Consider the following 7,658-nt stretch of genomic DNA (forward strand, 5'->3'; position numbering starts at 1 on the left):
AATGAAATTCTTCCTAAGCAGAGTGTGCTTTGCTGGCTTCTTAGAAAACATAACAGATGCAATCTTGTCTTCATTATTAGGAATATCATGAGGTTCACTGTAACAATTCCGTACTTCTTAGTGAATCTCTGCATGTCCTAAGCAGCTTGTTGTTGATTTCTATCGTCACTGTACTTGTACAAAAGCCCTTCCTTGCTTTCTAAAACTTTATATACTATATTTAAGATATTCTTTATATACAATAATATACAGTGATCTTAAATATACAGACTTCAACAAATTCTTGCAAATGCATGTATCTGTTGCTGCAGCCCAAGTGTCTATGTCCCTCTGAAGTATGCATGTTGAAATCTGTTACGGTTTAGATCTAACAGGTTTGCCCAAAGTCTCATGCCTAGAAGTAGGGCAGGTCAGAATAGGAAGGGCCTGGGGTGTGACCTGGAGGGTGAGACTTCACACCATGCAGGGAGCAGATCTCCGCCATCTTAGAGTTCTGTCATGCAGTTTCTGCCTAAAGGACAGTCGAGTATGGAATGACCTCGCTCCAACTGTGTGTCAAAATATCCACCCTCTATAAAGTCGTAGGTGCCAGGCACTGTGTTGCAATGACAGGAAAGTAACTAATACAAAATCCTTACCCCAAAGATGATGGCATTAGGAGGGAGGGTGAAGAATCATATACTTCTAAATGATTAAGACATTGCAGCAAAGCCCAATGGGGTACAAGAGACCCCAGGAAGCTGCCTCATTCTTTCTATCCTGTGACCACAGAGCTAGAAAGTGATTTTAGCAGAGAGTGGGCCCTCACTAAACAGCAAATATCGTGTCACCTTGACACTGGACTGCCTATTCTCCATAAATGCATTTCTGTTGCTTACAAGCGACACCAAGTATGGAGTTATGACACTCCAACAAGATATAAACAAATGTAAGACCAGCACAACTGCTAACATACATAGCGTTTACTTCAGCAGACTGCTTTATGCCTCTTTCCTATCAAGTAGATAACTAATCATTTGTCTTCTAATCCAGTAATCTATTTGTCTATATAAGGCCTTTCCTACAAGTGAAATCAAACAGAATTATAACTTGCAGCCTTTTGCTTGACTTCTTTTGCTCATTGTACTATATTGTGTATCCTAAGCTCATTCTTTTATTTTTAGCCAAGTACGCATCTAGCTGAATAAATGTCTTACATTGGTGAGCAGTCAAGACTGCTTTCTTAGAAATTATGAATAAAGCTTATGTACAAATTTTGTAGTCATTCTTATTTCTCTTAATTACCTAGAAATGAATGAGTCATAGGCTAGATGCATGTTTATCGACCTAAGCTGTTTCCCAAAGAGGATGAGGCATTATACTCTCCATCAACAGTGTATGATGGCTTCATGTGTCCTAAATCCCTATTTAGTTTTCATCCTTAATTTTATTCACTTATGTATACATAGTGGCTCCCCATTGTAGTTTTCATTTTTATTTCCCTCCTGATTCAGGACACACAGCATCTTTTCATGTGTGCACTGAAATTTGCTTATCTTCTAAGTTTTTGGGCCATTTTCCTCAGGCTATCTTTTTATGACTAATTTTCACAAGTTTTTATATAGTCTAGACTGTTTTGAACTAGAGAGCAGTATACTTCTAATTGTTGTGAAGAGAATTCTGTAAGTTGGAATTTAGCTCAGAAATTTATTAGCTGCATAACCTTTATTAAATATCAACCATGCTGATACATAATATACTATGCAACTATTAATTACTATGACAAAAAGCATTTAATTAATACTGAAGTTGTCTTTCAGTATTGCAAAGCCAGACAAGAGAAATAATAAAATTTACATAATAAACCATAATTCTTTATCACCAGAGTAAAAAAAAAATGCTTATTTAGAAGCTCTGATAGGATACAGTCTTTACAAGCAACAATCTCAGCTCTGTAGCATATAAGTAAGTAATTCAGAGACTTAATAGATTTTTATCTGGTCCCAATTTTGCCAGTCTGTAAGAGAATTAGTCAGAAAAGGTATGGGAGTGTAGACTGGGTTGGTATATGCATTAAATTGTGTTCTTGTGGGGTAAGCTGGAGCAAATATTTCTACTACAAATAAAAAGGACATACATCTTAAAGTCATATGAGCATTACTATACAATAATCACATTGTCAGGCTTCTAATCTAAGGTGTATGAAAATGCTCTGAGAAAAAACCCTGCATCATTTTTTTTTTTAAATGTATTTAAGGGCTGGGGAGATAGCTCAGCAGCGTAAGCGCCTGCCTGGCAAGTGCAAGGTCCCAAAGTTTGTTGCCCAGTATAAAAAAGCAAGTCCTTGCTATATAGCCAAAAATGTATTTAAAATCTAAACTGTACCTGAATTGCTAATGTGTAATCTTAATTGAAGTATTTTAAATACATCCTTTCACACAGTTGAGAATTACCACATTCATGATGGGGCTGTAATTTGTGTCCTGCTGCCAGGACGCTTGAACCACTGGTGGGTACATGTATGACTGTCCCACTGGGTGGCTTTTTATTATGTGTAAAAAGACAAAAGTGATTAGATTCATTTCTACCATCAGTAGTAAAAGCCACTGGGAACTGAATCTACATGTCATTTGAATCTACTTAATGCTGCTTTATCAGAACACAGGCTGGGTAATAAAAATCAGAAATTTATTTCCTACAGTTCTACAGCCCAAGCAGCCCCAGTGTACAGACATGTTCCTTGTCGGCTAAGTGGTTCTCTGTGTCTAGGATGCTGCTGTGAACACAGAGCTCAGGAAGCGAGGAACGCAGGTCATCCCAGGGCCCAAAGGCACGAATCCACCTGCTCTTTTACGTGCATCAATCCACTCTTGAGGGCTCCATCCTTACGGCCTATAAATACTTTCCAAAAGGCTCAACTTAATACTATATAGCATTGGAAATTCATTTTCTGCATAAATTTAAGAACACAAAACCATTAAAACTACTGATGGACAAGTCCAGGTGAGATGATGCAATTTTTGCCTAGATTAGGGTGATAACAGTGGAACAGAAAGATTTAGGTATATTTTGAAAATAAAACCAAAAGATCTTGTTGCTAATGTGGTAACTGCAAGGCTAGTATTCTAAATCATAAGCTTCATTTTCTATAATTTTCAACTGGTATTTCAATGTAGACAAAAAAAAAAACCAAACAAACAAATTTTTGCCTCCATTTTAAAGATCTATGTAGTTTATTTTGAAACATAAATACTATATATGAGCCTAAACTCTAAAATTATATTTCAATGTATCTGATTGATAAATGTCTATTATGGCTGCATTTTCAGATTGGCACATAGGCAAAATACTTCATAATAATCAAATAAAGGGAATAATTATTAAAAAAACAAAATAACTTTTAAGCCCTGACAGTTTTCCATGCTGCATCCTTTGCATAAAGTGATCCATCCATGTGAGTTTTCTCCCCTGCAAAACCGCCTTGCTTTGTGCTTATCAAGGCTGTTACATACTAAACACTGGAGAAGCAGAAGGCCCAGGAAGACAGACTGGATAATATTCTAAATGTCTGTTTGTTTTGTATTTCCATTATAAGAGCATAAAAATCAGGTTTGAAATGCTTAAAATGTCTAAGACATGCTCCTTAGAAAGCACACAGACTCTCCCCACACATGGTGACACCTCTCGGGTTACCAAGTACTTGAACACTTTTAGTAATGATTCTCATTCTTCTTAAGTCCTGGTTCCACCAAAATCTCCCAACTTTCTCTTTGCTTCCACTTTTTATCAACATAACTACGCCGAGTCCAGAGCATACCCGAAGACATTGAAGAACTCCAGGCTCATAAGTGTTGGTATAATGCACACAATATCTTCATAAGCTCACATACTTTTATTAACTAAAGTTCAATTCTGTCAGCATAAAGTTAAAAAATTGTCTATGATGTTTATAAATTAAAAAATCTCTGTATTTCTGTTCTTGCTCTTACCATCTCATGAGCTAAGCATAATGGCCTTCCATTCAAGTTTGTAACTGGAAAAAGAAACTACCAAGCACTATGGCATAATACTCAATTATAACTCTTATATTGGTCTCATTTTCATAATATTACTCAACATATTTTTGTTCCCTTGCAAGAGTAGTAATTTTATAATTTACTTAAGAGGATATTTCAACTTGATTTACCTAACATTCAGTCAATTAATTTGTAAGAAATTATCCCAACAAATCTATAAATCACAGAACCTAAATACCTTTTTCACAGCAACCTTTCTCTTTAAATCAGTAATTCTTATCTGTTCATCTCTTGGAAGAGACTGTCTCAGAAGTTGTGTTCAAATGTGACTTTTCAGTTATATCTGTATTTTCTTCATGGGAAATCGTACACAGCTTTAATCTTAATCACACTTGCAACATTATCAACGATTACACTGCCCCATCAATTTAAGAACCACTGCTACATAAACTAACAACAACAACAAAGAAACTTAACACTGCTCTGGCTCTTGCTTCAGTCTGTTTCCAGGCTTGGATAAATTGCAGACTAGCCATCTGTAATACTACAGCTGAATGATCTTAAAGTTAGCATTTGTAAATTAATTATCTCCTTCCTTTGTCTCCCCTTTCTGTGCCTCTTTCCTTGCTGTAATATTAACACCTTGATATGAGCTCAGTAGGACCCCTTTGGATTCTGGCCTCTAAAGTGTAACATCATAAATTTCCTTATTTTCTTTAGCCACTATATTTGTGGTAATTTGTTCCAGACAAACAGAAAATGAACAGAGTACAAAACATGGGAGAAAATCTTGATATGCAGTCTGTGTACTAGTGACAAATGTAACTATTTTCCATTTATAACTATAATAGTGCTAAAACACTCCTTGTCCCAGTTGAGATGGCTCAGATTCCTTTTGTTCAGCACAGCAATCATTTGTCAGTTGTCCGTGAGGGGAGTTTGTAATGGCAAAATATCCTCTGCTCTATAGTATACTTTAAACAAGTATTTACCATCCAAGTATCAAACATTAGAGACTGGCTATAGGAGAAAAAGGAAGTGTTTAACGGAAGCATAAGGTGACATAGCACACCACAGCATAGTACTTGCTTTCTCAGCTATGCAGAATACAGGTATTAAGATAACCACATTACTCCCCATTATGCTTATCACTTAACCAGTGGGCATTTATTTATGTTACATATGTAAGGTCTAAGTTTCATCAAATATATGAAAGTCTTGAAGTTCTCTTTTAGCATTAATAACTAAATTTGGATCAACATTTTGTATGTAGTTAGCACTGATCCAAAGCATTACATGGCATCCTATTTAACAGCTCCCACGTTCCAAAGGGGATGCTACCACTTAAGTTACAATCTTAGGTAAATTATTTAAGCTCTGTGTACCCGATTTTCCTGGTCTACAGCTCTCTGCACAGTGATCCCTCAAATACCACAGGGGGTACATTCCAGACACCCCTGGATAAGTGAAAATCAGTTAAGTGTTATTTTTTTTAGTATTTATATATACTTTAAGACTTTATAAACCCTTTCCACACTCATAAACTTTCCCTACACTTTTATAAAACACTTATGTTCTTAATCATTTTCTAGGGACTGGGGAGATAACTCAGTAGAATTAAGTGCTTGCCTGACAAGTACAAGGGCCTGAGTTCAATCCCCAGTTACACACACACACACACACACACACACACACACACACACACAAATCCTTTTCTAAACTCATAAATCTACATAATTTTAACATATGTATACTACACAGTACTGCAAGATAACGTGAAAAATTCACGATAATCTAGATTAATAATTTTGAAACCCCGCAAAACAGAGTCCATGACCATCCAACTGTGACATAGCTATGGAATACTGTACTCCATTTTCTGGGTTAATAACTATCACAGTATTACGAGAAGTAAATCAGCATACATATAAAGTAATAGCATTTTGCCTGGCTTAGGTATCTAATGAATATAATAACCTGAATAAGTTATGCTTCTGATGTTACAGTATCTGCATTCTGAAACTGTCTAAATGTTTCATTGGGTAGTTTGCTTTCTGTAACAAACCCAGGAGGCAACTGTTTCGCAGAACTTTTTACTTTTAGTGAAAAATTTACAGCTAAGAATACTACAACTAAGAATCAAGTAATCAAGGGTGGCTTGTGAGATAGCTCAGCAGACTTAAGTGCCTGCTTAAGCAAGCGAAGGGACCAGGGCTCGATCCCCGGCCGCACTGGTGCTGAGCCCGACCGAGTCTGGGCATTGTGGCCCATGCCTGTAATCCCAGTGCTGGGGAGGCTGAAAACAAGAGGATCACTATGAGTCCAAGCTATGTAGTGAGACCCTGCACCAAACACATTAAAAAAAAAAAAAAAAAAAGAATCAAGTAATCAATCAGTCATCTAAGTCTTTCACGAACTGCTTAAATGATGGAAGCACTTATACCTAACCAAATTAGATATATGGAAAGAAAACAACTCTAAAATCTGAAACATAAACAGAAAGATTCACTAACTACCCATTTAGAATCAATTATTTTAAGTTCTTTATTTTTTTAACGGGGAAAAAAAAGGATTTATTTAGAATTAGCCAGCTGGACTCAGTTTAGATGACCCCAATTTTGTTGGCAACATCCAATGCATCATAATCAGGAGCCATTCAAACATACGCCTTCTTCTCTCCATCAGGCCCGATTAGGGTATTGACCTTGACAACATCAATGTCACACAGCTTCTTCACAGCTTGCTTGATTCGGTGCTTATTGGCTTTGACATCCACAACAAACATGAGTGTGGTATTGTCCTCAATCTTTTTCATGGCTGACTCTGGTCAGGGAGAACATGTGATGGCATATTGGTCAAGCTTATTTCTCCTAGGGTGCTCTTCTGAGGGTATTTGGGCTGCCTCCAGAGCCGCACTGCCTTGGGACAGCAGAAGGTAGATGACGTCTGTACCTTCTTTTTGTGGCTGTGGATGGCTTTTAGCATGGCCTTCTTGGCCTTCAAAGATTTTGCTCTGGCTTCAGCTTTGGGAGGGGTTTCCTTCTCCACCTTCATCACCATCTTAGTAAAATGGCTCTCTCAATCTTCTGAACAACAAAATCAATCTATCAGATATCTCAATACTGTAGCAACTTTTTATCTCTCCAGCCTTCCAACATGACTGCTTAAAGGACTCCTTCCTTACCCTCACTATGAGCCTAGCATTCCCTGATGAAGTCTGATCTACTTCATCAGAGCTGAACCATGAACTATTAATCTCTGGAGATTAATGCAGAAGAGAAAAAGCCAACATTAATATACAAGGGTTTATGGTCAGGTAAAGCATTAGATAAAATACAGAAAATTTAAAACTAATGCTATAAAAAGAATCCCTAACATCCAGATGCTACTGAAATACAAGATAAATTCACAGTGGTTTCTGATGGTGCACAACTTATCCATGCTATTTTGAAGGCTGAGGCAGGAAGATTGAGAGTTGGAAGCCAGCCAAGACAAACCTCGTCTCAAATAGGTAGGCAGGCAGGTAGGTAGGCAGGTGGACAAGCATTCTGAACTAGGAATGCAGTTCAACACTCCTTGGAGGGCCAGGGAGATAGCTCAGTAGAGTAAGTGCTTGCCTGGCAAGCGCAGCATCCTGAGTTCAATCCCTGGTACTGCAAAAAA

General features: G+C 37.3%; 1 protein-coding gene across 1 annotated transcript in view; it reads right to left on the reverse strand.

Moving 5' to 3' along the window:
* Positions 1–7,658, reverse strand: part of Spred1 (sprouty related EVH1 domain containing 1) — a 92,711-nt gene that overhangs the window by 48,083 nt on the left and 36,970 nt on the right. The gene's annotated exons all lie outside the window — the stretch shown is intronic.

This window comes from Octodon degus, unplaced genomic scaffold, assembly GCF_000260255.1.
Source record: "Octodon degus isolate 3935 unplaced genomic scaffold, OctDeg1.0 scaffold00002, whole genome shotgun sequence".
Taxonomy (NCBI): domain Eukaryota; kingdom Metazoa; phylum Chordata; class Mammalia; order Rodentia; family Octodontidae; genus Octodon; species Octodon degus.